This window comes from Tamandua tetradactyla, chromosome 7, assembly GCF_023851605.1.
Source record: "Tamandua tetradactyla isolate mTamTet1 chromosome 7, mTamTet1.pri, whole genome shotgun sequence".
Taxonomy (NCBI): Eukaryota; Metazoa; Chordata; class Mammalia; order Pilosa; family Myrmecophagidae; genus Tamandua; species Tamandua tetradactyla.
Window position 1 is genome coordinate 156674815 of NC_135333.1, and position 15299 is coordinate 156690113.

General features: G+C 35.5%; 1 non-coding gene and 1 pseudogene across 1 annotated transcript; one reads left to right on the top strand and one right to left on the bottom strand.

The window, feature by feature from the left end:
• Positions 1-194: 194 nt before the first annotated feature.
• Positions 195-265, bottom strand: TRNAD-GUC (transfer RNA aspartic acid (anticodon GUC)). The gene has a single exon. It is a non-coding gene; the product is annotated as a tRNA-Asp (tRNA).
• Positions 266-4903: 4638 nt separating this feature from the next.
• Positions 4904-5970, top strand: LOC143690268 (actin-related protein 2/3 complex subunit 1A-like; annotated as a pseudogene).
• The last annotated feature ends 9329 nt before the right edge of the window (positions 5971-15299 follow it).

Here is a 15299-nt window from a genome sequence, read left to right on the forward strand (position 1 = left end):
TCTTTTTTTTCCTACAAACTGGAAAAAGATCCCTATCATTTGTTTTATTTTTGTTTTTGTTTTTTTTTTTGGATGCCATATGACAAGGTCACATTTCATTATTTTTCCATGTGAGTATCCCATTATTGCAGTACTATTTGTTGAATTTTTGTTTGTTTGTTTTTTGTTGTTTTATTTGTTAGTTTTTTGGGAAATGCATGGACCAGGAATCAAACCTAGGTCTCCCGCATGACAGGCGAGCATTCTACCACTGAACTACCCTTGCACCCCCCCATCATTTGATTTTAACAATAGAACAACTTTGTTCAATCACATACCAATGATGCTTCATGGTTCCAGAATATGAATTCAGCCTTCCAGCCTCCTTTAACCTCCAACGTCTATTTTAAAAACAAGGAATACAGACAGAGCAAGCCCAATATATGAGTAAATGGCAAAAGTGAGTAAATGGAAAAGGGATATAGAGAATGCAGATCTTCTAACTCCAATTCCTTCTTTAATTGGTTGGCCAGGACAGACACACCAAAAAATAAAATTTTTCTCTTTGTGAAACTCATAACCATTGACCACTATTTGACATATTTTTTTAAGCAACTGCACTAACTCATGATGGATTTAGTTGATATGCTTTATATAGTAAGAAAATTCATGGAACTATCTCCGTAATAGGAAAAGAATGATGGTACATACCACTCTGCATAACTAACACTTTGACAATGGAATAATTCTATAACTCCTGCAAAATACTAAAACTCTATATTCAAACTGACTTGCCACTAATTTTGTAATCTATATAGCGTGTAGTCTTTTCTCCAACGATATATGTCAGATATTGGCAGATAGAAACAAGATATATTCTTTTTGCAGTGATGTTCTCAGACCTCAAAAAGTATTGCTAGAATCAATTTGCCCAGATCTCAAGAAACCCCTATCCATTTAATTTTGTAAAATTTAATAACCATAAAAATGAACTGATTTTTACGTTTGTTTAAAACTCAATAGTAAATACGCATGCTCTGATCAAAATATATTGTTTTCATGAAATACGTTCTTGGTTCAGTTATTCTCAAATACCAATCCACTTTGGACAGATAAGACAACGATACATTCAGTTCTTCACAGCATGGACCTGGGCAAGGTATTTAACTTCTTTGAGCCCAGATATTGATTAGCATATTTGCTTTATAATATGGGACCTAAAAGAGATTATTGAAGTTCTCAAATGAAATAATATAAGCAGAGATATTCTGTAAAATTTAGGTCAAAATAAAAGCATCAGCTTATTAGAAGGTGACTATCAAGGCCAATTGTATTTTCTGATCCCACTTAGTTAAGACCTCTAAAGTGCAGTTTGGATGATCTTATTTTACATTTGTTACAGGGACCAAAAGTTACCCAAACAAATTAAATATTCAAAATGATATTCTTTACATTGGCAATTCTTCATCAGTCATGAGGGCATTTCAAGAGGGAGGACAATTTAGAATGAAATAATTCTAACAATCACAATGAATCAATGAGGCAAAAGGTAGGTTTAAAACAGGATTAGGCTATAGTCCCTGCTGCACTCACTTCCAAGTTCCACTAATAAACACATAAAACACGGAATTTTTTAAAAATTCCCACTGCAGAAAACTGTGATTGACAGTCAGACAATTGCCAGAACATGGGAAAGATTTCCTCTTGCTAAAAGGCTTAGAGAACTGGATTGAAAAACAGCCAACATCCTGCCTGTGCTTGATTCCCTTTGTCTGACTGTCTGAAGGTAGGTAGGAAGAGATTTATTTTCAATTCCATTGTCTGTCACTCTCATTAAAAACAAAGCAAAACAAAACAAACAAAAGACCAAGGACTGTAGAATATTGGGAAGCTATCGCTTTTCTGTATGAGTGCTGTGTTTTTTAGATATCAAAAAGGCTGACCCTCAATTCCTCATCCCATGCAAGTCTCTCTTCAGCCAAAGGGAAAAGCCCAGACCCCCTAGCAGAGCTGGAGCATGGAAGAGCAAAGGTCACCCCTGATTTCATTCAGTGGGGCGAACTCCCTACCAGTTCTCAACAAGATCATTGTAATATCTGATTCCACACAAGGATAATCTTTTAGGATTTTGAGACTACAGATTGCCCTTCCCTACTTGCCAAGATTCTGAATTCATTTGATCTGAAGAGGGTCCGGAGGTCTGATATTTCAACATAGCTTCCATGTGTTTAAAGGAGCAACACTGTCTGGAAGCCACTAATTTAAGGATCGTGACTGATGTGTCCAGCCTCCTTTTCCTTGGTTATTCTGAATTCTGAAATCACAAAATCACTTTCTATCACATTTCTTTTTAACTATTACAAGTCAGTTCTTGATGATGAAAATTAGATTCAGTGTAGCAATTCCTCTGAATGGTTAGTCCACCTTGTCAGCAAAGATATTTTCTGCAGGGTAAATGGAAAACTATCAAAATGGCTTTAAGCAACATGGGATTTCTCTTATTTCTGGATAGCTGCCATATTGTCACCTCATATTTTAACTTTATAGTAGCTCTTTTTTGTAGTTCCATGTACATTCTCCATTTAGTTTCAGTCCAACTTTCACCTACAGATTTGTTCTTCTATATAGAATGGTATACTTTGGTGACACACATTGCCATCTCCGTTTATTCTATAAAAACTATTTTTTAAGTAAATTATATTCTTCCAATACTATGTTCCAATTACATGTCACACTTCAGCAAATATCAGTTATACATATGAGATATTCTTTATATTCTTGTGGTAAAATTTGCTTTTGACTTTGTTTATTATCATAGTCTGCACATATGATTAGAGACCTTTGTGGTATTTCCAAGATCCATTCTCATATGCTTGCTCTGAGAGGAGAATTTCAAAGATGGATGTGTATTCCTTTGAATAACAACAGAAGAGAGTGAATTCTGGAATTTAATATTTATTTAACAAGAAAGCAATTGTAATTATCATAAGTCAACCTGCCACAGGAAGACTGTACCTGTGGTTTTTATCAACAGTAGTAATCTCTGCTGTAAAATAAAATTAACCTTGTAGTAGAAATGCAAGAGCTATTTGATTTCTCAAATCACACCAGTATGCTAATCTTATCATTGTAGAAATGAGAGAAACTAACATAACCAAATTACCAAGCACTACTTAATTAGTAAAAATGTTTTCGTTAATATCAGGAAGCTTCTATTATAGTTCCTGAAAGATTTAACTGTTTATTACTGAAAGTCAATCAGTAATATGCTGACAATAAGATGCGAGTACTTCAAAATCTAGATAGAATGGGTCTGCTACATCCTTAAATTGAATACTATTTTATTAAATAAGAAGTAGTATTACATTTTATGAAAACCAAGCATAATTTCTAACATATGTACAAAGCTAACAAAGCTACATTTGTAGCTTTTTAAGGTGGTGATGCATTCTCAAAATAGACACATTTATTTTCAATTCAGGCAAAATGTTTGAAAGAAATATTATTGGATAAAAATATTTCCTGGTTACACAGAGTTATGGTTCTAAAGAAATAGAATTCATTAATTTTAACAAGCATACCAGTATTTAAGCATTTATATGATTTTTTTCCCTTTGAAGTGTTCTTTAAAGGGACTACTCATTTATTTTAACAGAGATGTTATTACTCAAAATATTTAGGTAACTTCTCCTTGGGAATTGCTTTCCATGCCTACAGCACATGTATTTAAAAACAACTATAATGGTGAAAAATATCTGTCCCTTGAGAGCTGATTTAATTTCAAAAACATCTCCGAATCATCTTGAGGCAAGAGCTAGGAGTGAATTTGATGATCAGGCTGAATGCTAGCATCTGGGTCTGGGATAAATCTAAAGGAAGCAAAACTAATTTGGTTGCATGGTTTATAGCCTGCTTTTATGACAATTCCACCTCCAAAAAAAATCGCAAAACAATTTTTGTCGTAATAGTATCATTTTTAATGCATATAGACGCCTAATGTTAAACCCTCTTGGGATATGGAAGTTTGAACACAGTATTTAAAATCAGTCTTATTACTACAGAGTCAATTCCATCACTTCTGATATGATGCCTGGATGTAATAGCCACAAGAACGAAAAAATGCTCGTAGAATTAATCACTTGACATGTGCATCAATCAAAGAATCTACTGCAGGAAGAAATAATTGAAACAAGACAGAGTGCTTTTAAAATTATTTTCTAAAATAATCCAAAGTACCTAACTCCATTTATACTATTAATACTTATAGTGCTTATACTTATTTATACTTTTACTTCTAACCATGGTACCTTTACTCATATTTTGATACTGCCAATATATTTTTTTACTTAATACACAATTTTAAATAAGAAAAATAGAAGGAGTTTAATACTTCATTATAATGGGCTTTATCTGAATACATTACTTTTGGTAAATAGGCAGTGTTGCTTTTGACAACAAAACTCTTAGCTGAACAAGAAAAACCATTTGTTTTGTTTGCCAGAACTGCTATCACAAATACCATAAACTGGTTTTGAGTTAAATAATGGGAATCTGTTATCTAGCTATTGGCAAGACTTGCATTCTCCTTGAAGACTATAGCATTTTGGGACTGACTGGTTTCTTAGCTTTCCCTTCACCTGACGATGTCCTCTTCTTTCTCTTCCAGCTTCCCACTGACTTCCTATTTCTCCCTGTGGCCTTCTCTTCATAAGTCCCCCAGGAATCTGAATTAAGACCCACTTCTTCCAGCCACTCCCTCTAGGCCTCAGTCTCCACCTGTATCAACAAGAGCCTGAACTTAGTGACTGACCAGAGTCCACACATTCTCGGCTCCATGACTGTTGGGACTGCCCTGAGCCCAGCTTTCTACTCTTTGGAAACACTGAGATAACTGCATCAGTTTTACTAGAGCCAATCAACTGTTATGCCTGGAACAGGAATCATACCCAAATTGCCCTTAGTCCCAGTAACCACGAAGGCCACCTCTATAAGAAAAATGGGAGCCAGTGGGTGGAAGCTCATGAAATCAAGGAGCACAAAGGACTCAGGTTCCAATAACCACGAAGCTCCAATAACCATGAAGTTCACATCTATAAGAAAAACAGGGGTCATGGGTGGAAGCTCATGAACTCAAGAAGCACAGGTATCGGCATGGTTACATGTGGGGCAGATCGTAACACCCGTGTTTGGAGTCAGAAAGACGGTATCTGGAAGTCAACCTTGATGATCCTGAGAATTAATTGTGCAGTCGCTTTTGTGAAGTGGTCCCTGCTAGAGAATAAATTTGCTGTGGGAAGTGGAGTAGGACTCATTTCTGTTTGTTACTTCAAGTCTGAGAATGACTGGTGGGTAAGCAAGCACATTAAAAAGCCTATTCCTTCCACGGTCCTCAGTTTGGATTGGCATCCCAATAACGTTTTGCTGACAGCATGATCCTGTCAGTGTGTTCTCTGCCTACGTGGAAGAAGTGGATGAAAAGCCAACCTGGGGGCAGCAAAATGCCTCTTGGCCAGGTGATGTCAGAGTTTGGTGGCAGTGACACTGGTCTGTGTCCACGGGGTCAGCTTCAATGCCAGGGGAATTGGCTCGCCTGGATCAGCCATGAAAGCACCCTTTCTGTTGTTGATGCCTCAAAAAGTGTATGGGTTTCAACTCTGAAAAGGAAGTCCCTGCCACTCCTAAGTGCATTGTTTACCTCTGAGAATAGCATTATAGCTGCTGGCCACCACTGCTGCCCAAGGTTCTTTAACTACGATGAGGTGGCTGCTTGAGCTTTATCTCTGAACTAGACCTTCCAAATCACAGCACAGGAGGGCCACAACCAAGGACCACAATACAGCCTTGGAGGCTCTGCACCAGAATAGCACCACTCAGGTGTCCATAGATGAGGTGAACAGGCAAGACTGTCGCAAATTTTGGACTACCGGCATCGATAGAGCCATGACAATTTGGGAGATCAAGACGTCAGGGTCTTTTATCCAGGGCCTTTGAATAACGTGAAGCTGAGTGAACCTCTAGGATCTAGCATGACAAATTGTGACTGAGCACAGCTCTGCTTTTTACATGATGGGGAGGAAAGCAAGCTGCCAAGAAACATTGACCACATGGTGTGCAAATATCGTTTATGTTTATGTTTGTATATAATTATTGAATGTGTTGGTTTCTTAGCAGTAACTTTTTATATTTTTTTTCTTTTTCTGCTCTTTCATTCCATTCTTGACCAAAGGGTCTCTCTAATTAGTTTATTATAAAAAATTGTTACACTAACTTAAAGGAAGGGGTAGAGAGATATGTAAATTGTCTGCTAGAAATTTAAATAAAAATAATACATGTGTTTTTGGTTGTTTCCTTAAAAAAAAAAAAAAAAAGACCCACTGCTTCAGTTTGCCACAACTTAACCAAAATTAACATCTTCAAAAGGTCCCGTTTACAATAAACCCCAGAGGGACACAGATTAAAATTAAGAACGTGTCTAAACTGGGGTATAAATTTCAGCCCAATAAACCATTTAAAAATTACTTACATCCACTTTAATGTTCAAATATCTTCAAGAATTGTCTATTTCTGGCCACCTCTTGAATTTAATTTCTCCCTTGACATTCATCCCAAGGCATAAGCATTTTGAATTACTTGCCTTTCCAAGGTCTTTGAGTGGGAGTTTCCCTGTCCATAGACAGTATCATCCACCAACAATTCTTATTCATCTTTCAAGACTCAACTCTAATATTACTTCCTCTCTGGCATTGTAACACAACCGTTCAAAGATTTATTATACTCTTCACTAAAACTATATAACTACACGTGCATATCATTATCACCATATTAATTGTAATCTTCTCTAATTTTCTGAGTGTGTTATCTGTCTAACCTCTAACCTTGGGGTTCTTTTGTACTGAGATTCATTACATTCCAAACTTTGCATCTCAACCATCAGCAAAGTGTCTGGCAAGTAGTAAACATTCAATAAGTATCTATGGAATAAATAAATGAAAACAGCTTTATCAAAAGACTCTTAATATTCTCAAACTTGAACACTTATGATTCTCCAATTTTGTGCCTACTTAGCATCATTACACACTGAAATAGGCAATTCCAATAATCAATACACAGTGAAATATCTCTAAATATACATCGTCATTGATAATTTAACTTAAATTATGTATTATTACAAAAAAAACCCTTAAAAAACATTATACTTCTGGGTAACTAGCTCCTTGATTAGACTTTCAATGATTCATTAATTCATTTGACAAATATTTATTGAGAATATAAATATGTAGAGATCTTTTCAGTGTTTAAAGGAGCTTTTTAAAAAATTTCCTGTACTTCAAAATAACTTACCTTCTTTGTCCATAATGAATTCCATTATGCTCTAAACTGAAACCAATAAGGGAAAAAAAAATGAATCTGTAATTGTATTTAATTCCAGGGAATTTCCCCAAAGAAAGTTGAGCAAGAAGATGAAAATGACCTTTTAATATTAAGTTATATAAAAATGAAGAATTTCTTTGAATAGTAATGTGTAATATGCTTTATGTTTTCCAAATGTGACCTCTATTCAAATACCCAGTAAGCTGAATTATTCAGAAATGAATACTAAAATCCCACATTTCGATAGCTCAGCCTCTGTGGGTTCAGAATGATGTTCACCTGACAATTAATCCAGAAAAAGGAAAGCAAGAAAAACTTATGGGAGCCAGAGGGAAAAGGGAAGAAAGTAATATTTGAGTAACTTCTACATAGATTACAGAGTTCAATCCTTAAAGCAACCTTATCAGTAGCTATCATTCTTCCCATTTTATTGATATTATAGCTTCCACTTTGAATACTTTCAGGCATGTTTTAAGTCATTTGTCCATATATATATATATATATATATGTATATAACTTAATCTTCAAAATAGTTTTAAGCTGAAACAGCTTCTCACAGTAAAAGCTTTTTAAAAATATTCTACCTTAAAAATTTTTCTATAATATATTTTAGTGTATTTTGTATTAAATATATGATACATTTTTCTATTAAAATTGTTTTGAAGATTAAATACATAGTAAATAAAAATATATGTAAATAAAGTTTTAAAAGTGTAGTGTCTGAAGTCAGATTTCTTTGTTCAATCTTAGCTCCACTAATTATGTGTGATCTTTAGCAGATTCATTTATTAATTCAATCATTAACTCAACAAATATCTACTGATTATTACTAAGTGCCAGGCATTGTTATAGGTGCTTGGAATTCCTCACTGAATAAAAATCCCTACTGTCAGGAATGTGAAGCTGACATTATAGCTGAGGGAAGACAAGCACTAAACACAATATATAGTAAATAAGTAAATTATATAGCATGATAGAGAATATTAAATACTATAGGACAAAGATCATAAAGTGAGCTAAATGAGATCGGGCTGGGGAGAATAGTGGAGAGAGCAGGTTGCAATATTAAATAGGCTGGTCATGAAGTAAGACTCATGGTAAAGTTGAGATGTGAGAAAAGATTAGAGAAGTAGGTTTCAGCCAAGCAGGTACTAGGAAGAAAAGCATTCCAGGCTAAGGGAGCAAAAGAGTGTGAGTGGCGGGGGTGGGGTGGGGGTGGGGGTTGTTAAAGAAACAAGGAATTCATTCTCTGTGGCTAGAGCAGATTTGGCCAAAAGGAAAGAAGAAAATGGGCCAGAGCTGCAAGCGTTGGGGCGGGCTAAGGATGTAGGGTTTTGTAGACTGCTGTAAGGACTTCGGCTTTTACTGTGTGTGACACAGGGGCCATTGCTCCCTGGTTTTGACCAGGGAGGGGCCATGAGAACAGACAAGTGTAAGTGAGGCAATTTCTAGAAACAGCAACATATGTTGGTAATGTAAGTGGAGCAAACGTGATGAGAAACAAGAGAGATTCAGACCATACCAGAACCAGTGGATGTACTGAGCAGCAGTCAGATTCTGTATATATGAGCAATGCCTTCTTTTGTAAGTAACCGACTTCTGAAAGTCATATTTCTTCATAAAATGTGATTTTCTGTTACTATAAATTGCTAAAACCATGATGCATTAACAAAACACAGTATTTAAAATACACCTTAAAAAACTGTATATGAGTAATGCATTATCATATTGGGATGCAAAAAGCTTTGTGACCACCAAACAGTTAATATGGATGTTGACAAGGAATTATTTTGTCAGTAACCTCACCTACCGGCACAAACATCTGAGAGGCCCATAGTCTTTGTAGAAACTCTTTGTAAAAATGTATTCACAAGATTCTGACATTTTACAAATTGTATTTGGAATATATTGAAGACTGTAAGCACACATCATTTTTATAAAGAGTTCATGTGACACAACATTTAGCATATTTTATTAAAATGTTAAAAAATGTTTTATTGAATTGGGTTTTGTGGATGTAGAAATGACATTTTCTCCTATGTAAAATTCACCTGAAAAAAAGTTATTTTGAGAGAGATGTACATTTCCCAGAAGTTTGACCTAAAAATTGAGAGGCACTTGTTTTACTAGGAAAATGTTAATTGGGGAACTGTTCTTCAGGATATGCCTGCATTTTGAAGACCATCCAACAGGATATTTGATTGTCTATGACAAGTTAGAGAAAGACAAAAGTTGAGAACGACACTAAGGTATTTGGCCTGAGCAAACAGGAAAACTAGAATTGCCATTATGTGAGCTGCTGAAGGCTATGGGTAAAGTAGACTTTTGGGAGAAGGAGGTGAGGGGTATACATCAAGATTCCTGTTTGCAATACATTGAATTGTAGATATCTACTAATATCTAACAGGCATGTCAAATATATGGATAAAAGAAAGTTTTGGGTTATAGATATGAATTTGAGACTCTTTTGTTTATAGATGGTATTTAAGGTTTTTAAGGATGAAATCACCAAAGGAATGTGAGAAGAGAGGGTAGCAAAAAGGCCTGAGCCCTGAGTACACTAACATTATGATACCTGGAGAAGAGGAGGGATCCTCAAAGTAAAATGTAGCCAAAGGATAATGGGATAATGACCTTCCAAAGATATCCGTGTTCTAAACCCCAGAACCTGTGAAACTGCTCTGTCGCAAAAAGAAGGGAAATTAATGTTACGGATGAATTTAAAGTTGCTTGTCAGAAAATTGTAAAATGAGAGAGATGATGCAGGATTATCTCATCCAGCCTAATGTAGGCACAAGGGTCCTTAAAAGTGGAAGCAGAAGGAGAGTCAGTATAAGAGTGATGCAATATGGGAAAGACTTGACTGATTTGCTGGCTTTGAAGATGGAAAAGGATATAAGCCAAAGAACATAGGCATCCTCTAGGAGCTGGGGAAGACGAGAAAACAGATTCTCCTCTAAAACCTTCAGAAAGTAAACAGCTCTGTTGACAGCTTGATTTTAGCCCGATATGCCCTATTTCAAGCTTCTAACCCCCAGGAAAGGAAATTCCCTACCACCTTCATAGTTAAACATTATTATTTTCCAGACGTGGTCTTAGAAAAGCACTACTCTACTGAACTTAAGTATGGATCCAGCATAATTTGGAAGAATATAGAAATATTGCATTGAAATCCTAAAGACCTGTGAATGTTGCATACTAAACATAGAAAGAAGTATAGCCCAAGGACTCATAAGCTAACTTGCAAAGTGGGCAAAGGGCAATGATTTCAGTTGACATAAAAAGATTTTACAGTCTGAGTCGTCTGAAAGTTCTGTTTCAATATTCAACCTATACTGTTACTATTTAAAAGGTTTATAGTTTATTGTTTTGTGATAAATTCAACCCCCAATACAATTTTTTCATAAGAGTACTTGTTCCTTATTTATATTATTAAATGCTATAAAAAAGACTATGCCATTTGGCATATTACATAAACTAACTACACAAGAAATCTTATTGTAAAATTGTACTGAGATGGGTGTTGCAACACTACCTATATTATAGTTTTCATTAGGATTAGAGATAGGTTGATAGGTTTTTGAAACATTTATAGCCCTGAATAAATCCAGCTATTAAAACTATTAGATAAGGGCATACTCACATGGAAAAAGAATGACCCTCATCAAACAGCATACAAAAAAATTATTAGAGAAAAGATAGACTTACAGGTACAAAAGATTTGTGATTGCAAAAGTTTGTCTTGAACGAAAGTAAAAACAAGATACATTTCTATGCATCAAATAAATAAAGATTAAACAACAGCATAATCTTCCTCAGGAAGAATCATATATGGAAATAAATTTGATCAGAAATTCTTTGCCAAATTATTGGAGTCCCTGTTCAATTGCTAAGCACCTCCTACCTGCTAAGCACATTCTTGATGGGGTCTCTAACCACAATTTGAAATGCTGCCATATGTTTCTCACTGCCTTTTCTTCAGAAGTTTCACCCAAAATACTGACAGGATGTAATTTCCAGCAAAAAATCTAATATTCAAGGTAGCAAATTCCTTGCTTGCAATAAATCTATCATTTGCCAAATACAAATATTGGAATATATATTATCTGGCATGCATGTGAGCATTCTTCCAAAATTTGTATTCAAGTTTGTGGCATTTCCTTGTAAATATTTCATTGCTCTTCTTTATTTTATACACCATTTTATTTTATATACCATGTCCACAGTGTCAATACAGTTTACAGGTAAATTGTGAATAAGATTAATTCTCTCCACATTCACCAGACTAGATCACCTCTTTTTCTCTATTATGTGCAATACCGATTCCAATCACAGCAGTGTGATTGCTCATGCAAAAATCTCCACCTGTGACAATTTACAAAAGTCATACACTGGTATGTTCCAGAAATCGAATATTCATGAGCTGTACATGGTATTTTCTCAAAACTAATGCAAAACAAGAGGATGTAGAAACAGTCCATATTTTGCATATAATATTCTGTCAGAGAAACACACAATTTGGCCTTTCCTTACGCACTCTAGGTACCATTTTCAAGATGTGATGCTTTTGTCAGAGATAAGATAGAAAAATAAAAATCCTGCCTACCAAGCTTACATTCCCTGTGTCTTCTCTCTTTGGTGTTCTGATGTTATTTTTTCTTCTCCTTGAACAACCACTGTCACTCTTCACATTTTAACACCCAGCCATCAACTTTTCCCTAAACGCAATCCCACCAGGAACTTCTTCATGTGCATGTGTCAAAAGGAAAATGCAAAAGATGCATATTCCATGACATAATAATATCCTACAAATTTCAAAATGGAATTCTACAACTTTTGGAGATTTTTCTTTTTCTGAGATTGATCCCATAGATGGGTCTTTAATATGTGAGAATTTAGTGTTTTATTTTCTACTTTACTTTTTGTCAAATTATCTTTTTCTCAATAGCAGCTATCCATCTGGAAAACAGCTTGGAAGAAGTTTTCTTTCTTTACCTATACTATAGAAAATGACATTTGGAACTTCAATTTCTTAATCTGAACATTAAGGAATAAAGGGAACTTCAAAATGATTTAAAGTATAATCCATCTAATCTAAAATAAAATTCCAGTTTGAATGAACAAGTGCTTCATTTTCACATGGTGAACATCATCTCTGAAAACTTGCTGCTGGACTCACAGCAAATGATCTGGACCATGTGTCCAAGTGTGTGCTAAGACGGGGGTAGACGTGGTGTGTAAACCAGGTGGTCTCACTCCAGGATATCACAGGATCATTGTAAGAACTGAATTTATTCATAACATGCACAGAACCCAACACTCAGCACGTAGAAAGTGGTTGGTCGTATTCGTTTTCTTCTTTCCTGTAACAAATCATCAGAAATGCAGTGGCTTCAAACAACACAAATTTAGTCTCCTACTGTTCTGGAGGTTAGACATCTGAAGACAGTTGCACTGAATTAAAAGTCAAGATGTCAATAAGACTGTTTTGTTTTGTTTCTGTAGGCTTTTTGGCTAGGATCCTATTTCTTGCCTTTTCTCACTTCTAGAGCTGTATTTTCCTTGGTTCTTGATCCCTTCTTAAACCTTGAAAGCCAGCAGGGTAGCATCTTCAAATTGCTCATTGCTTCTTTCATCACATTGCCTTCTGTCCCTTGATTTTCTGCTTACCTTTTATAAAGTTCCCTGTGATTGCACCATTCGGACCTGGATATCTCTTCATCTCAACATTCTAAATTTAACCATATCTGCAAAGTCCCTTTGCCATCTTAGGTAGCACATTCTCATCTGGGAATTAAGACATGGTCATCTTGGAAAGGGTTACCACAGTTGTCAATAAATGGTAGCATTTATTTGCAATTGTAGTAGTATATAAATGAAATGGTAGTGGTGGTAGTAGTCATGGAAGTGGTAGAAAGTAAATCATAGTTAACAACCGTATATAAAACCATGTGCTTTGAAAGGTGATGCCTCTCCATATATATCTTTCTGATCAGCTACAATGGGACACACAATTTCCAAAATTAATTTCAATCCTTTTAATTTAGTACTGTTTAAACAGCTAGCATATTAATCTATCAACTTCCTATAAGATTTAATAAAGAGAACATACATATGAATGACAAATGCTTTCTCTTTACATCGCTGCAGCTAGTAAATCTTTGAAGTAACAATGTACAAAATGAATGAATCTGTACAGGAGACTGTAAAGGTTAGGTTCATGTGTCAATTTGGCCAGGTGATTGTGCCCAGTTGTTTGGTCAGGCTAGCACTTGCCTATCTATTGTTGTGAGGCATTTTATGGGCTTCAATTATGAGCATGGTGGTTGCATCCACATGTGGTTACATCTGCAGTCAGCTAAGGGTAGTTTCTTCTGCAATGAGTGACGCTTAATTTAATCACCCAGAGGCTTTTAAGGAGAATTTAAAAGAAAGGCTCTCTCTCCACTTCAGCCAGACAGCCTCTCCTGGGGAGTTCATTGAGGACCTTCATTGGAATTGTCAGCTCATGGCCTGCCCTATGGATTTTGGACTCTTGCATTCCACGGTTGTGTGAGACACTTTTATAAGTCTCACATTTGCAGATATTTGTTAGTTCTGTTTCTCTAGAGAACCCTGACCAATACAGAGACAGAAAGAGATGGAAAAGGAAAGGAGGAGATTATAATGTGTCATCCTAAGAGGCTGAATAAATAAGAGCAAGGAAGAAGAAGAAGAGGGAAAGGAACAGAAGGAGGAGAAGGATATCTGTGGGGTGTTTACAATGTGCTTGCTAGACACTGCTCTTAGCACCTTACTTAGATTCATTTTGTTAAGACTCACCACTCTGTGAGGTACGGACTATTATTATGCCCACTTACACATGGATAAAGTGAAACAATGAGCTAAATTGTTGTATAATTTGGATATGGTACATATCAGGAGCTTTGTCCCCAGGGGCAGATTTCTAATCATAAAGCTGCAGGGGAGACTGTGGCTTGTCAAGGGTCAGTATGCCTCTCTAAACTCCAGAGTGACTGCGATCCCCAAAGAGAAGCCACTGCACTGCCTGGGGGTGGTAAGAAGAGAGGGGAGACAGAGAGAAACTGTTTGCCAGTGTTAGGACCCCAGTTAGTTATTTTAATTTTGAGAATTTCACCAAGTCACATTTATCGGCAAAAGGAAACATGAGGGTGGGAGAAGAGGAAAGGTGTATAAAAACTGAAATATATTAGTGAATACTAGTGAATATTGGATTGTTTATTTTGTTAAAATAAAATTTCTTCTGATTTGAAATTTAATATCTGCACGTCATAGAAAATGTGCAAAATACAGAAATAAAATAAAAACCATGACAACCTACTCCTATCTTGTTTTTTAATAGAATTGGGCTATTTGGTATCCTAATTATTTTCAGAATACAGAGGTGAGTGCTAGTGAAAATTAAGTAAGAGTGAGCAGCCAGTAGTCCTTACAGTTGGGATTTTGGAAGGTCACAGTACTTTAGAATATGATCAAAACTAGAAGAACATGCCATAGAGCAATATTTTTTTATATAATTTCAGAGGGTTTCATTCGCAACCCTTCTTATAGCCATCTAAAACTAAGAACCTTTGATGTAGATAATTAAAGTTACCTCCATCAGAGTCTGCCATACAGTCTGGAAGGCTGTTAACGCTCAATGCTATTATTATTATTATTATTATTATTTTACTTTTTTATTGTTTTGTAAAACATATATACAAAGCAAAGAAATAAAAAAGCCATAGTTTTCAAAGCACTCTTCAACACGTACTTACAGGATAGATCCCAGGGTTTGTCATGGGCTACCATGCCATCCTCTCAGAATTTCCCATCTAGCTACTCCAGAATAGAGGCTAGAGGGCTCAAATATTTTTTTATCATCACAATTGACTTTTTTCCTTCTTTTTTTTGTGAAAAATAATGTATATACAAAAAAGCTATAAATT